Source organism: Microtus oregoni, unplaced genomic scaffold (genome assembly GCF_018167655.1).
Source record: "Microtus oregoni isolate MIOR12 unplaced genomic scaffold, Mior012 000060F_003, whole genome shotgun sequence".
Taxonomy (NCBI): Eukaryota; Metazoa; Chordata; class Mammalia; order Rodentia; family Cricetidae; genus Microtus; species Microtus oregoni.
In genome coordinates, this window is record NW_024543838.1 from 937,501 (window position 1) to 953,646 (window position 16,146).

Sequence of the window (16,146 nt, forward strand, 5' to 3'; positions counted from 1 at the left end):
CTCACACACACACACACAGATTTAATTTATGTTTTTTATTTTTGTTTGTGTTTTTGTTTTGATTTTCAAGGCAGGGTTTTCTCTGTTGCTTTGGAGCCTGTCTTTGGAACTAGCTCTCGTCGACCAGGCTGGCCTCAAACTCCCAGAGATCCACCTGCCTCTCTGCCAGATATGGAACCAGTCCTTTTGAATGCTTTCATCCTTCCTGGTCATTAAAAATTTGAAATGAAACTAAGTTCTACACAACTGGAAAGACTGTCTCAAATAAAAGTTAAGTAAAATGTTCTGAAATAGGGCACCTTCCCTGCCCCCCCCCACCAAGGACACACTTGGGTGCAGACCAAGAGATACAAACAAAATTTGAAATGAAACTAAATGTACATGAAATTAACAGAATGAGATACTAAAAACTTAGTTGGATTGTCACTGTGGTGCACATCTTTTATTCTATCATCCAAGAGACAGAGACAGGTGTACCTCTGTGAATTCCCAGGTTTTGGAGAGAGGCCCCCATCCCAAATTAAAAAAAAAAGAAGAAAGAAACATTATGAACTGTCTCCTTGTTTCTAGAAACTTGTTTTGATTTGCATTTCTCTGATGACTAAGCATGTTGAACATTTCCTTAAGTGTCTTTCAGCCATTTTAGATTCCTCGGTTGAGAGTTCTCTGTTTAAGTCTGTACTCCATTTTGTGAATTAGATTATTTGTTCTTGAGATGACCAATGTCTTGTGTTCTTTGTATGTTTTGGAGATCAGACAGACCTCTGTCTGATGTGGGGTTAGTGAAGATCTTTTTCCATTCTGTAAGGCCGTCATTTTGTCTTGTTGGCCGTGTTCTTTGCTTTACAGAAGCTTTTCAGTTTCAGGAGGTCTCTCTCACTTATTAATTGTTTCTCTCAGTGTCTGTGCTACTGGGGTTCTATTTAGGAAGCGGTCTCCTGTGCTGATGCGTTCAAATGCGTTTGATATTTTTATTTTTATATTCTTTTATTGTGGATGAAGTCAATTATTTGAACTCTCAAATATTTTTATTGTTATTATCTCTTTATTTGTTTGTTTATTTGTGGTTGTTCAACATAGGGTTTCGTTGTGTGCCCTTGTATGCGTATGCCCTGGGACTCACTTTGTAGACAAAACTGGCCTCAGACTCACAGAGAGCCATCTGCCTCTGCCTCCTAATGCTGGGATTAAAGGCTAAACAACCTTTTTTATATATTTATTTTCCTAATAATTTATTTTGTCGGCATTGGTGTTTTGCCTGCATGTATGTCTATCTGAGGGTGTCAGATCTTGGAGTTACAGACAGCTGTTGACTGCCATGTGGGTGGTAGGAATTGAACCTGGGTCCTCTGGAAGAGCAGTCAGCACTCTTAACCGCAGAGCCATCTCTCCAGCCCCCACCTTTTTTTTGAAAACAGGGTTTCTCTATGTCACTTTGCCTGTCCTGAATCTCAATCTGCAGAACAAGGTAGCTTTAAACTTACAGTGATCTGCCAGCCTTGGTCTCCCTGATCTTGAAGGTGTTTTATCATCTCTCTCTCTGTCTGGCTATCTATCTATCTATCTATCTATCTATCCATTCATTTATTAGTTTATGTATTTGTTTATGTGTTTATTTATGTATTTATTTATTTTTGTTTTCTGAGACAGGATTTCTCTCTAGCTTTTGAGTCTGTCCTGGATCCAGACCTGGTCACAGCTGTACCTGAAAATAAAATAAACAAACAAACAAAAACAAAAAGAAAGCAAAGCAAAAGCCAGGCAGGACTCTCTGGTTGACCTTCCCTTTCCCCCTCCCCCATGGGCTCCTCAGAGGCAGTGAGGCCTCCGGCAGGGAATCCACAGAGCCTCTGCCCAAGGCTCTCCAGGGAACCCACTCTCTCCCTTTCCCCCAGCCCCAGGGCTGCCAGCCACATCTATCTCAGGCAGAGGTGGCGGGCACTCTGGCTATCCAGGATGTGACAGACACAGACACAGAGAAGCAGGGAGGAAAGTTGCCCACTCTCTCACTAGACGCAGGCATGCAGGAGGAACAATGAAAGAATGAGAACTGGAGAGATGGAATTTCTGGAATGTCCAGAAACCACATGGTGGGGATCTAGTGACCTCTTTTGGTGACAGGGAGTACAGCACAGATTTGGGTTCTTGTGCTCCTGAGATGTAACCCCCACAAGGCAGCAGCTCATAAGTGATTGTAAATCCAGTTTCACACGACTGCACATAAAATAAAGTTAAATAAATCATAAAAAAATTCTTTAAAAATTTGAAATTAAAATAAGTTCTACACAACCAGAAAGACTGTCTCAAATAAAAGTAAAATAAAATGTTCTAAAATAGGACAACTTCCCTGCCCCCCACCCCCACAGGGACACACTTGGTGCAGACCAAGAGATACAAACAAAATTTGAAATTAAACTAAATCTACAAGAAACTGACCCTGGTTATTGTGGTGCACATCTTTTATTCTATCATCAAAGAGACAGAGGCAGGTGGACCTCTGTGAATTTCCAGGCTTTATAGAGAGGCCCCCAACCCTAGAAACTGGACCATGGGAGTTTAGGACCTATAAGACAGTGCACGAGTCTTGTGATCTCACTTGGTAGATGAGTCTGGATTTTAACTCACAGATGTCCCTCTGCCTGTGTCTCCCACGTGCTGGGAAAAAGGGTTCCCTAATTCTTGAATGGCATACTGAAAGTAGTTATTTCTACTTAGTTTGCGTTTGATTTTTTAAAAAAAATCCATGCCTATTTATTTATTTATTTTTGGTTTTTCACGACAGGGTTTCTCTGTAGCTTTGTAGATAGTGTTGGCTGGCTGGCTGGCTGGCTGGCTGGCTGGCTGGCTTTCAGTTCCCTGACAGAAATAAGCACATTATGGAGGAACCACAAAGTTGTTACACTATGTGGGTGTGATGAGGAGAGATTGTGAGTGTCCTGTCAGAACAAAGTTAGTCCCATAGTTGATGAAATTCATTATCCCAAAAATTCAGCAGAATATATCCCAAGTTTGCAAATGTGTGATCAGCTTGTGACAGGTTGGGCTGGAGATGCTGAGAACTGGGGAGCCCTCAATGCAAGACCAGATACTCGTTCCCATGAAGAGAGAGGGAGGGAGGGAGGGAGGGAGGGATCATTCATTCATTCATTCCTATACTCAAGTTTAAGAAAAGATGAGTGGCTATGGAGAGACCACTCACAGATATGAAAAATCATTTCCTAAAAATCAAATTTCTCAGTCACTATGCAACTGCTATGGTGCTTCTCCTAGATAGAACAAAACACACACACACACACACACACACACAAAGGTGAACCAGGGAAAAGCTTTCTAAGCCTTTAAGGATGCACCGTGACTTCAGAGACCTCAGGGAGTATAGGGATGGGTGCTTGATGCTTCAGACTCATGTCATTGAAGGACATAACATAGTCTGGATTCACAGAGATTCACAACACAGAGCCATTGTCACTTACCCAGAGCTAACAAGAAATTGCAGTCTCAGCCGGGCTGTGGTGTGTGCATGCCTTTAATCACAGCACACACACAGATCTCTGTGAATTCAAAGATGGCCTGATTTACAGAGTGAGTTTTAGGACAGCCCAAGATACACAAAGAAACCCTTTCTTGAAAAACAAAACAGCAAAAGAAAGAAAGAAAGAAATGGAAAAAGAAAAAAAAAGGCAGTCTCTTCCCACTCTCTCATCCATTGGCTCTTAAAGAGCTCTCAAGCTGAACTGGAGACCAGGGTGTCATTCATAACTGGGAAGCTAGAAACCTTAGGGGACCACAGGAGTCAGACTGACTGCAGCACTTGATGCCTCAACCCTGCTAATGGCTGTGATATAAGGCATGGTAAAATATGGGCTTTGGGCCTTTCGGCCGCGGTAGCCATCTTTCAGTAACTCGCCAAAATGACAAACACAAAGGGAAAGAGGAGGGGCACTCGCTATATGTTCTCTAGGCCCTTTAGGAAACATGGAGTTGTTCCTTTGGCCACGAATCTACAAGAAGGGCGATATTATAGACATCAAGGGAATGGGCACTGTTCAAAAAGGAATGCCCCATAAATGTTACCACGGCAAAACCGGAAGAGTCTACAATGTCACCCAGCATGCTGTGGGCATCATTGTAAACAAGCCAGTTAAGGGCAAGATTCTTGCCAAGAGAATTAATGTGCGGATTGAACACATCAAGCACTCGAAGAGCAGAGACAGCTTTCTGAAGCGGGTGAAGGAGAACAACCAGAAGGAAAAGGAAGACAAAGAGAAGGGCACCTGGGTTCAGCTCAAGCGAACCCAGAGAAGCACACTTCGCGAGGACTAACAGGAAGGAGCCTGAGCTGCTGGAGCCCATTCCCTACGAATTCATGGCCTGATGTACAAAAAGAAATAACACACCTGGACTATTAAAAAAAAAATACGGGGGGCTGGAGAGATGGCTCAGTGGTTAAGAGCATTGCCTGCTCTTCCAAAGGTCCTGAGTTCAATTCCCGGCAACCACATGGTGGCTCACAACCATCTGTAAAGAGGTCTGGTGCCCTCTTCTGGCCTGCAGACATACACACAGACAGAATATTGTATACTTAATAAATAAATAAATAAATAAATATTTAAAAAAAAATACGGGCTTTGGCAGAGCGCTACTCCCCTTTCTCTATTATTATTGCTACACAACGAAACGGACCGGGGGGGGGGGGGGGGTGATGTGCAGTGCTGGTATTGAAATCTCACTGACTCCTTCCGCACTCCTTGTCAATTCCCGACTTTGTCAAATCAACTATCGTGAATCTTTGATGTGGGTTGGCCCTTTAGGAACTCAGAGAAACAAGACAGACCTATTTCATTCCAGAAACCTCCCAGTTCCTGAGCCCTAGCCCTGGAAGTCTCAAAGCCATCACATCCAGAAATCTCTCTAGTCCCTGCTAGTGGTGAACTCACTTCGTCTTCCCCAGGACCACTAATTATTTCTCCGTGTTTTCCTCTGAGATCTGAGGTCAGCTTTCTTCTTCCTCCCTCTGGCCTCTCCATGATCTCCATTCTCTAGACAACATGTCTAGAACTGAGTCTTATAGGCACCGAGAGAGTGTATCTTGAGGGCACTTGGCATTTCTAGGACACGAGTGACATCACAAAATTCCGAGAGCTCTCCGGATACCGTAGAATTTCCAGAGAAGGGACTGCTGATGTCGTGAGGCACGGCCTTTACCTCCTTGCTAATATTTCTCCCCGAACTGACCAACTGACCGACTGACCGGAACCTGAGGTTTCCTTTCCAGGAGTCTCTCCTGCGACACAGAGGGAGCCATTCAGGATTTCCTCCTTCCAAAACCAGAAATTTCTCTCTGCTTCATTAAAATCTTTTCACTACTTCCTTCTCCCATGGGGAGTTAGTTAGTTGAACACTCACTTTTTTCATGAATGTCCCTTCCTCCCTCTCCGGAACATCTCATATTACTGATTCATACTCAGTAAATCAGTAATATGAGAAATTAGGCCAGGAGGACACGGAAGATGAGGGTTGAGTCCTCTGAAGTGAACAAGCACTTAGGGAAGGCTAAACTTAAGGGAATTTGACTCTGAGTGGCAAGACATGAATAGCTGCTGCCAAGGCACAGATGCAGGCATCGGGCTGAGGCACCAACTGGGCCCTTGGCATCCTCCTGCATCATCAGAGCTGTGTGAGAAACTCAGACCAAAGGAGGGCCGTGTTCAAAGGGAGAGGGCATTTTCTATGGATGGCTGCCAGCTATCTCTTGGCTTCTGTAAGTACAGGAACTCAACAAAGACAGAGACATGCCAGACAGGAGGTTTTGGTAAAAATCTGAACTGAACTGAATAGAAACTGGCTATTACGTATTAGTGTTTTCAGAGTTATGTCTGAGGAACAAAATACTTAAATAAAATAAAACCAAATCCTTAAAAACATCCAGGTGTCCTCTGAGGGGGCATGGAAAACAAAACAAAAAGATAAGAGGGATTTTAGTTGTTCCAAAAACCCTCAGAGCCGGGCGGTGGTGGCGCATGCCTTTAATCCCAACACTTGGGAGGCAGAGGCAGGTGGATCTCTGTGAGTTCGAGGCCAGCCTGGTCTAGAAGAGCTAGTGCCAGGACAGGCTCCAAAGCTACAGAGAAACCCTGTCTCGAAAAATCAAAAAAAAAAAAAACCCTCAGGAACAAAACTTCCCCTGGAGAATAGCAAGAGTTCATTGGGAAACTGTCTGTCTCCTGTTGCATCGTTTCAAGTTTTTCTAACTTGAGACTGGATGGTGTCAGCTGTAAGATTTTCATCTTTTACGCTCACAGTGAGATTCTAGCCTTTTTTCTTTTTTTATTGAGAGATGGACACATGTTCCCTCCCTCTAGTTCTATTGGCTGTACAGCTTTGACCAAGAAAGAGGGTTGGATTTCATCAAAGAATTTCTCTCCATTTTATATTTCACCCACTTTTGATTGCTATTAAGTGCAATCTAGCTGGTTTGTGGTGTTTCAGGAACACTTTCCTTATTCTTCTGGGTTTTGTGTGTGTGTGTGTGTGTGTGTGTGTGTGTGTTTGGTTGGTTTTGTGAGACAGGGTTTATCTAGGGAACAGTCCTGGAATGTCCTTGGTAGGTGAGGCTGGCCTTGAACTCCCCCTGCCTCTCTGTCATTTCTTCCTACTTGGTGTGTGTTTGGTTGCTGTTTTGAGTTTTCAGATCTCCTGAAAAAAAGATCAAGATCATTTCTTTCCTAAACTCTGTGTCCTTGGGACACAAGCATTAAAGGGTGTGGCTACAGCTCCACTGGACCTCTTTGATATGGATATCTGCAGCCTTTCCTGTTGGAGTTGGGAAACTGAAAGTTGTTGACTTGAATTCACTCATTGCAAAAAAAAAAAAAAACAAAAAAACAAACAACAAACAAAAAAAAACAAGAAACAAAAAAAACCCACCCTTATTTATTTTATTATTTCACATTTTAACTTGATTTTTTTTTCTTTTTTTGAGACAGGAATTGGCTTTTTATTTATGCTCCAGACAATCTATCTCACTACATGGCCCAGGACTTCTTTCTGAACGCTTCCATGATAGTAGTCAGCTGCCCAAAATATACTGCTGCTGCTGCAATTTTAGAAAAAAATTAAATAAAAATAAATAACCTGAGATAAACAAAGAAAAAAAGGAAAGCACCTATTTTTCCTTCCTTCCTTCCTTCCTTCCTTCCTTCCTTCCTGTTTTCTTCTTTTATTATTTTTTATTTTTGGTTTCTCTGTATAATACCTTTAACTCACTATATAAACCAGGCTGTCATCTTGGTGACATTATGGTTTTGTTTTTTCTTATTTCTGGTCTGAAAATTGACAAATTGACATTTCTTCTCCCTCTCTCTTTCTCATTTAATTCATGTTTTATTTTATGTATTTATTCATTTATTTATTTATTTATTTATTTTTGTTTGTGTTTTGGTTTTGATTTTCAAGGCATGGTTTCTCTGTTGTCTTAGAACTAGCTCTTGTCGACCAGGCTGTCCTCAAACTCCCAGAGATCCAACTGCCTCTCTGCCAGATATGGAACCAGTCATCTTGGTTAGTTCAAAAGCCACCCCATAAACACATGTGCGCGTGTTTATGACATGAACACGTGAGACATGAACACGTGAGAAACAGGAAGGAACGAGGAGTGGTGTCCACTCTCTCACTAAATGCAGGCCTGCCTGCAGTGATTGAAAGAATCAGAAATGGAGAGATGGAATTTCTGGACTTTCCAGAAACCACATGGTGGAAATCTAGTGCTCTCTTCTGTTGACAGGGCCTAGATGTGCATATTTGCTGTTTTCTGGTTGAAGCTGGGAAACAGTACCTTCTTGCTGAAGTTGGATAATTGTTGAATTCAGCCATTTTCAGGTTTCATAGAAAACAAAACAAAACAAAAAGCCCCTTCTTGGTTTTATTTCACATTTTAATTTGTTTTTTTTTTTTTTTTTTTTTGGTTTTTGAGACAGGACCTGTCTTTTTATTTGTGTTTCAGACAAACTATTTTACTACATGGCCCAGGACTTCTTCTTTCTGAACACTTATGCTGCAAATACAATCTTTTTTTTAAATTAATTATTTATTATGTATACAGCACTCCTTCCATGCATGACTGCAGGCCAGAAGACCCCATTACAGATGGTTGTGAGCCACCATATTGTTGCTAGGAATTGAACTCAGGACCTTTGGAAGAACAGTCAGTGCTCTTAACCTCTGAGCCATCTCTACAGCCCCTGAAAATATAATCTTAAAAGAAAAAGTAAAATTAAAATGAATGGCCTGGAATTAACAAAGACAAAAAAGGGGAATAAAACCCTGCATTTTCTTGCTTGCTTGCTTTTTTTTTTTTTCTCTTCTTTTAGTATTTTTTGAGGCACGATTTCTCTGTGTAACAGCCCTAGCTGTCCTGGAACTCAGTTTATAGTCCAGGCTGTCTTGTTGGTAACGTTCTCTTTTTATTCTTATTTTCTATCTGTAAATCCACATTTCTTCTCTCTCTCTCTCTCTCTCTCTCTCTCTCGCTTTCTCTCTCTCTCTCTCAATTTATTTATTTCTTGTTTGGTTTTGTGTTTTGCTTTATGAGACAGGGTTTCTCTGCTGATTTGGAGACTGTTCTTGGAACTAGCTCCTTTTTGTAGACCAGGCTGGCCTAAAACTCCCAGAGATCCTGCCTCTGCCAGATATGGAGCCAGTGCTCTTGAATGCCTTCATCTGGTGATGTCAAAATATACCCTCCCCACACACACACCAAACACAAACACAGGCACAGGCACACCCAGAGACACATAAATAAACTTTTAAATTAAGAGCCTGGAGAGCTAGTTTCTTGGCTCTTCCTGAGAAATTGGGTTCAATTCCCAGCACCTGCATGGTTAAATAAATCATAAAAAAATTCTTTAAGAAATTGAAATTAAACTACACAACTGGAAACACTGTCTCAACTAAAAGTAAAATAAAATGTAAAAGAGTGCAGTGCTAAGTGCAGTTATGAAAATGTTTGGAAATATGACACCTTCCCAGTCTCCCCCACATACACAGGCACACCGAGAGAGAGGTTTAAATAAATGTGGTGGTGGCACATGCCTTTATTCCCAGCACACAGGGGGCAGAGGCAGGTGAATTTCTTGGGAGTTGGAAGCCAGCCTGGTCTACAAGAGCTAGTTCCAGATCAGCTAGGACTGTTACCCAGGGAAACCCTGTTTCGAAAAACAAGACAAAAAAATTAAAATTGAAGTAAATGTACAAGCCAAAGCTACAGGCCCTGGCCTCCACTCCTGTCCCTGAGGGCACCTGGTAAAAGTGAGAAGGCAGATTTCAGAGACTAGTAAAGTTCAAGGTCACCAGCCCTTCCTAACAGCTAGAACTCCTTGCTGAACCATTAAAGGGTGAGTCTAAGGCGGGCAGTGGTGGCGCACGCCTTTAATCCCAGCACTCTGGAGGCAGAGGCAGGCAAATCTCTGGGAGTTCCAGGACAGGCACCAAAGCTACAGAGAAAACTTGTCTTGAAAAGCCAATAAATAAATAAATAAATAAATAATATAAAGGGTGAGGCTACAACTTGATTGGTCTGCTTAGATATGTATTTTTTTTATTTTTTTGTTTTTTTTAGATATGCATATTTTTGTTATAGTCGTTTTTTTTTTTAAATTTATTTATTATATTATGTGTATAGCATTCCTTCCACGTGTGCCTGCAAGCCAGAAGGGGGCACCAGGTCTCATTATAGATGGTTGTAAGCCACCATGTGGTTGCTGGGAATTGAACTCAGGACCTCTGGAAAAGCAGTCAGTGCTCTTAACCTCTGAGCCATCTCTCCAGCCCTGTTATAGTCGTTTTTGTTTTACTGGGCAGGAAAAGATATCCAAGTGGGAATTTTTCCACAGCTGCTTTAATTTTCTCAGACTCTGTATTTAGTATGAGAAGTGGGGTGTGGGGTAGGTTGTACAAACACAACTACTGAAGAAAAGAAACCCCAAGAAAGCAAGCGAGTGGTTGCCATGGTGAAATGTCTTTGAAAGGCATTTAGGTGACTGGGAACTGCCCTTGCTGCCTCCCTCCTTTCCTCCCTCTCACCAATCCATAATTGTGGCAGCCCCTTGGCCCACATAGTCCTTTCACTGATCGGTCAGACACACTCTTTGTTTTATTTTTTAATTTTTGAATTGTGGGTGAAGTCAATTAATTGAGCTCTTAGATTATTATTATCATCATCATTATTATTATTTATTTGTGGTTTTTCTACATAGGGATTCCCTTTGTATGCTTGTTTGCCCTGGAACTCACTTTGTAGACAAGGCTGGCCTCAGACTCACAGAGATCTAGCTGCCCCTGCCTCTACCTCTGCCTCCTAGTGCCGGAATAAAAGGCCTGTACTAAACACACTTTTAGTTTCTCTGTGTCTGTCGTCGCTTTGCCTGCAGAACAAGGTAGCCTCAAACTCACAGCGATCTGCCTGCCTCTGCCTCTCCTGATCTCTGAGGGCTGAGAACTGAGAATAAAGAAATGTGCTGCCACCATTACCCAGCTAGGCAGCTGCCCAAAATATACTGCTACTGCGGCAGCAATAAAAAAAAAAAAAAAAATAACCTGAGATAAACAAAGAAAAAAAGGAAAACACCAGTTTTTCTTCCTTCTTTCCTTTTTTCCTTCTTTTCTTCCTTCCTTGTTTTTTTTCTGTTTTCTTCTTTTATTATTTATTTGGTACAGGGTTTCTCTGTATAATACCTTTAACTCACTATATAAACCAGGCTGTCATCTTGGTGACATTATGGTTTTGGTTTTTTTCTTATTTCCTGTTTAATCATTTCTCTCTCTCTCTCTCTCTCTTCTCTCTCTCTCACACACACACACACACACACTCACACACACACACACACACACATATTTAATTTATGTTTTTTATTTTTGCTTGTGTTTTTGTTTTGATTTTCAAGGCAGGGTTTTTCTCTGTTGCTTTGGAGCCTGTCTTTGGAACTAGCTCTCGTCGACCAGGCTGGCCTCAAACTCCCAGAGATCCACCTGCCTCTCTGCCAGATATGGAACCAGTCCTTTTGAATGCTTTCATCCTTCCTGGTCATTAAAAATTTGAAATGAAACTAAGTTCTACACAACTGGAAAGACTGTCTCAAATAAAAGTTAAGTAAAATGTTCTGAAATAGGGCACCTTCCCTGCCCCCCCCCCCACCAAGGACACACTTGGGTGCAGACCAAGAGATACAAACAAAATTTGAAATGAAACTAAATGTACATGAAATTAACAGAATGAGATACTAAAAACTTAGTTGGATTGTCACTGTGGTGCACATCTTTTATTCTATCATCCAAGAGACAGAGACAGGTGTACCTCTGTGAATTCCCAGGTTTTGGAGAGAGGCCCCCATCCCAAATTAAAAAAAAAAGAAGAAAGAAACATTATGAACTGTCTCCTTGTTTCTAGAAACTTGTTTTGATTTGCATTTCTCTGATGACTAAGCATGTTGAACATTTCCTTAAGTGTCTTTCAGCCATTTTAGATTCCTCGGTTGAGAGTTCTCTGTTTAAGTCTGTACTCCATTTTGTGAATTAGATTATTTGTTCTTGAGATGACCAATGTCTTGTGTTCTTTGTATGTTTTGGAGATCAGACAGACCTCTGTCTGATGTGGGGTTAGTGAAGATCTTTTTCCATTCTGTAAGGCCGTCATTTTGTCTTGTTGGCCGTGTTCTTTGCTTTACAGAAGCTTTTCAGTTTCAGGAGGTCTCTCTCACTTATTAATTGTTTCTCTCAGTGTCTGTGCTACTGGGGTTCTATTTAGGAAGCGGTCTCCTGTGCTGATGCGTTCAAATGCGTTTGATATTTTTATTTTTATATTCTTTTATTGTGGATGAAGTCAATTATTTGAACTCTCAAATATTTTTATTGTTATTATCTCTTTATTTGTTTGTTTATTTGTGGTTGTTCAACATAGGGTTTCGTTGTGTGCCCTTGTATGCGTATGCCCTGGGACTCACTTTGTAGACAAAACTGGCCTCAGACTCACAGAGAGCCATCTGCCTCTGCCTCCTAATGCTGGGATTAAAGGCTAAACAACCTTTTTTATATATTTATTTTCCTAATAATTTATTTTGTCGGCATTGGTGTTTTGCCTGCATGTATGTCTATCTGAGGGTGTCAGATCTTGGAGTTACAGACAGCTGTTGACTGCCATGTGGGTGGTAGGAATTGAACCTGGGTCCTCTGGAAGAGCAGTCAGCACTCTTAACCGCAGAGCCATCTCTCCAGCCCCCACCTTTTTTTTGAAAACAGGGTTTCTCTATGTCACTTTGCCTGTCCTGAATCTCAATCTGCAGAACAAGGTAGCTTTAAACTTACAGTGATCTGCCAGCCTTGGTCTCCCTGATCTTGAAGGTGTTTTATCATCTCTCTCTCTGTCTGGCTATCTATCTATCTATCTATCTATCCATTCATTTATTAATTTATGTATTTGTTTATGTGTTTATTTATGTATTTATTTATTTTTGTTTTCTGAGACAGGATTTCTCTCTAGCTTTTGAGTCTGTCCTGGATCCAGACCTGGTCACAGCTGTACCTGAAAATAAAATAAACAAACAAACAAAAACAAAAACAAAGCAAAGCAAAAGCCAGGCAGGACTCTCTGGTTGACCTTCCCTTTCCCCCTCCCCCATGGGCTCCTCAGAGGCAGTGAGGCCTCCGGCAGGGAATCCACAGAGCCTCTGCCCAAGGCTCTCCAGGGAACCCACTCTCTCCCTTTCCCCCAGCCCCAGGGCTGCCAGCCACATCTATCTCAGGCAGAGGTGGCGGGCACTCTGGCTATCCAGGATGTGACAGACACAGACACAGAGAAGCAGGGAGGAAAGTTGCCCACTCTCTCACTAGACGCAGGCATGCAGGAGGAACAATGAAAGAATGAGAACTGGAGAGATGGAATTTCTGGAATGTCCAGAAACCACATGGTGGGGATCTAGTGACCTCTTTTGGTGACAGGGAGTACAGCACAGATTTGGGTTCTTGTGCTCCTGAGATGTAACCCCCACAAGGCAGCAGCTCATAAGTGATTGTAAATCCAGTTTCACACGACTGCACATAAAATAAAGTTAAATAAATCATAAAAAAATTCTTTAAAAATTTGAAATTAAAATAAGTTCTACACAACCAGAAAGACTGTCTCAAATAAAAGTAAAATAAAATGTTCTAAAATAGGACAACTTCCCTGCCCCCCACCCCCACAGGGACACACTTGGTGCAGACCAAGAGATACAAACAAAATTTGAAATTAAACTAAATCTACAAGAAACTGACCCTGGTTATTGTGGTGCACATCTTTTATTCTATCATCAAAGAGACAGAGGCAGGTGGACCTCTGTGAATTTCCAGGCTTTATAGAGAGGCCCCCAACCCTAGAAACTGGACCATGGGAGTTTAGGACCTATAAGACAGTGCACGAGTCTTGTGATCTCACTTGGTAGATGAGTCTGGATTTTAACTCACAGATGTCCTTCTGCCTGTGTCTCCCACGTGCTGGGATAAAGGGTTCCCTAATTCTTGAATGGCATACTGAAAGTAGTTATTTCTACTTAGTTTGCGTTTGATTTTTTAAAAAAAATCCATGCCTATTTATTTATTTATTTTTGGTTTTTCACGACAGGGTTTCTCTGTAGCTTTGTAGATAGTGTTGGCTGGCTGGCTGGCTGGCTGGCTGGCTGGCTGGCTGGCTTTCAGTTCCCTGACAGAAATAAGCACATTATGGAGGAACCACAAAGTTGTTACACTATGTGGGTGTGATGAGGAGAGATTGTGAGTGTCCTGTCAGAACAAAGTTAGTCCCATAGTTGATGAAATTCATTATCCCAAAAATTCAGCAGAATATATCCCAAGTTTGCAAATGTGTGATCAGCTTGTGACAGGTTGGGCTGGAGATGCTGAGAACTGGGGAGCCCTCAATGCAAGACCAGATACTCATTCCCATGAAGAGAGAGGGAGGGAGGGAGGGAGGGAGGGAGGGAGGGAGGGATCATTCATTCATTCATTCCTATACTCAAGTTTAAGAAAAGATGAGTGGCTATGGAGAGACCACTCACAGATATGAAAAATCATTTCCTAAAAATCAAATTTCTCAGTCACTATGCAACTGCTATGGTGCTTCTCCTAGATAGAACAAAACACACACACACACACACACACACAAAGGTGAACCAGGGAAAAGCTTTCTAAGCCTTTAAGGATGCACCGTGACTTCAGAGACCTCAGGGAGTATAGGGATGGGTGCTTGATGCTTCAGACTCATGTCATTGAAGGACATAACATAGTCTGGATTCACAGAGATTCACAACACAGAGCCATTGTCACTTACCCAGAGCTAACAAGAAATTGCAGTCTCAGCCGGGCTGTGGTGTGTGCATGCCTTTAATCACAGCACACACACAGATCTCTGTGAATTCAAAGATGGCCTGATTTACAGAGTGAGTTTTAGGACAGCCCAAGATACACAAAGAAACCCTTTCTTGAAAAACAAAACAAAACAGCAAAAGAAAGAAAGAAAGAAATGGAAAAAGAAAAAAAAAAGGCAGTCTTTTCCCACTCTCTCATCCATTGGCTCTTAAAGAGCTCTCAAGCTGAACTGGAGACCAGGGTGTCATTCATAACTGGGAAGCTAGAAACCTTAGGGGACCACAGGAGTCAGACTGACTGCAGCACTTGATGCCTCAACCCTGCTAATGGCTGTGATATAAGGCATGGTAAAATATGGGCTTTGGGCCTTTCGGCCGCGGTAGCCATCTTTCAGTAACTCGCCAAAATGACAAACACAAAGGGAAAGAGGAGGGGCACTCGCTATATGTTCTCTAGGCCCTTTAGGAAACATGGAGTTGTTCCTTTGGCCACGAATCTACAAGAAGGGCGATATTATAGACATCAAGGGAATGGGCACTGTTCAAAAAGGAATGCCCCATAAATGTTACCACGGCAAAACCGGAAGAGTCTACAATGTCACCCAGCATGCTGTGGGCATCATTGTAAACAAGCCAGTTAAGGGCAAGATTCTTGCCAAGAGAATTAATGTGCGGATTGAACACATCAAGCACTCGAAGAGCAGAGACAGCTTTCTGAAGCGGGTGAAGGAGAACAACCAGAAGGAAAAGGAAGACAAAGAGAAGGGCACCTGGGTTCAGCTCAAGCGAACCCAGAGAAGCACACTTCGCGAGGACTAACAGGAAGGAGCCTTAGCTGCTGGAGCCCATTCCCTACGAATTCATGGCCTGATGTACAAAAAGAAATAACACACCTGGACTATTAAAAAAAAATACGGGGGGCTGGAGAGATGGCTCAGTGGTTAAGAGCATTGCCTGCTCTTCCAAAGGTCCTGAGTTCAATTCCCGGCAACCACATGGTGGCTCACAACCATCTGTAAAGAGGTCTGGTGCCCTCTTCTGGCCTGCAGATACACACAGACAGAATATTGTATACTTAATAAATAAATAAATAAATATTTAAAAAAAAATACGGGCTTTGGCAGAGCGCTACTCCCCTTTCTCTATTATTATTGCTACACAACGAAAAGGACCAGGGGGGGCGTGATGTGCAGTGCTGGTATTGAAATCTCACTGACTCCTTCCGCACTCCTTGTCAATTCCCGACTTTGTCAAATCAACTATCGTGAATCTTTGATGTGGGTTGGCCCTTTAGGAACTCAGAGAAACAAGACAGACCTATTTCATTCCAGAAACCTCCCAGTTCCTGAGCCCTAGCCCTGGAAGTCTCAAAGCCATCACATCCAGAAATCTCTCTAGTCCCTGCTAGTGGTGAACTCACTTCGTCTTCCCCAGGACCACTAATTATTTCTCCGTGTTTTCCTCTGAGATCTGAGGTCAGCTTTCTTCTTCCTCCCTCTGGCCTCTCCATGATCTCCATTCTCTAGACAACATGTCTAGAACTGAGTCTTATAGGCACCGAGAGAGTGTATCTTGAGGACACTTGGCATTTCTAGGACACGAGTGACATCACAAAATTCCGAGAGCTCTCCGGGATACCGTAGAATTTCCAGAGAAGGGACTGCTGATGTCGTGAGGCACGGCCTTTACCTCCTTGCTAATATTTCTCCCCGAACTGACCAACCGACCGACTGACCGGAACCTGAGGTTTCCT